Source organism: Corvus brachyrhynchos, unplaced genomic scaffold (genome assembly GCF_000691975.1).
Source record: "Corvus brachyrhynchos isolate BGI_N302 unplaced genomic scaffold, ASM69197v1 scaffold191, whole genome shotgun sequence".
Taxonomy (NCBI): Eukaryota; Metazoa; Chordata; class Aves; order Passeriformes; family Corvidae; genus Corvus; species Corvus brachyrhynchos.
This window is the reverse complement of record NW_008236487.1, coordinates 2026922-2028394: the sequence shown is the minus strand read 5'-3', so window position 1 is coordinate 2028394 and position 1473 is coordinate 2026922.

Genomic DNA, 1473 nt, shown 5'->3' with positions numbered 1-1473 from the left:
TGATCCTACAGGTGGTAATGGGTGAAAGCAACAGTGCTGGCATGAGGCTGCATCTCCTCCTGGAGCCACAGGGAAGAAGGGGGCCTCATGCTTCATTTTGTAGATATTACTTGAGGGATGTGAGGAAGAGTTGCCTCCTTCCTTAGCTTGCACCCTTTTACACAGCACTCAAAATAAGGAAGGAAAAAAACCCTGCTCCAGAAATCAGCTCCAGACAAAACACTATTTTGCCTTGGCACCTTGGGAACAGTGTGAATGCCTGTGGACACCAGGAAAGTGGATAAACTAGTATTTCCTAACCTGCTGAGTGTGTGGTGCTTTTCTGCATGTCTCAGGTATGGGAATCATGTGGCTTTCTGTAAGCAAAAGATAACATCTCGTTTTTATTATTCACATTTTCTATACAAATATACAATCCATATTACTCAGATACCGGAAATAGAAAGGTATTAAAAAACCCACAGCGATTTCTCAAAAGAAAGAAATACACTTTGGACAGAAGGGACAGAGGGGGGCTGCTTGGGGCAGTGCTGACTTCCCAAGACAAAGCTAAGTCTGAGGAAACAGAAACTTCTCTTCAGTTCCTTGAAATCACGTATTTGTGTGTCATCTTTCCCCCCAACACCCTTCCTAGCGGGAAGCCACCTGGTGGTGTGACTCAAAGCTAAATCAGAATTGCTTCAGGATCCCAGGACTTCAAAAAGCAGCCTAAGATCAGGCACCCTTGGCACGCCCTGTGGGGCAATCCAAAGCTTGAGTGTGGCATTGGCACCGTGACTGGGCATGTTAGGAAGAAAAGTGTGACAGAAAGGACACCTGTACTGAATACCAGGTAAGCACTGCTCTAAACAGAGCTGTGTTGAAGTGTAAGGCTGTATTAAATAGGAATTAGTTGAAGTAGGACTGTATTGCTATACTTGAAAGGAGGTTGTAGCAAGGTGGGGACCGGCCTCTTCTCCCAGGCAGCAAGTGACAGAATGAGAGCACAAAGTCTTAAACTGCACCAGGCACGGTTCGGATTGGACATCAGGAGTTTCTTCCCAGAAAGGTGATCAGACATTGGAATGGGCTGCCCAGGGAGCTGGTGGAGTCGCTGTCCCTGGAGGTGTTTAAGGAAAGCCTGGGTGTGGTGCTCAGTGCCATGGGCTGGTTGATGTGGTGGTCTTTGGTCACAGGTTGGAGTCGATGACCTCAGAGGTCTTTTCCAACCTAACTGGTTCTGTGATTCTGTGATTTTAAGCCCATAAAACGATCTTAAAGGAAAATTTGCATTTATTTGGCAGGGAGGGAAGTGGCTGTAGATGGGGCATGAGGAGCCAGCCTTTGGCTAACCAGCACCAGGTGGGGACCCATGACAATTCCAGCGCGACGATCGCTGCCGGCTCGGCCCGGGCGGATCCCGAGGCGCGGGGCGGATCCCGAGGCCCGGGGCAATTCCCGAGCCCTCACGCGCGGCCCGCGCGGCCGTTGGCG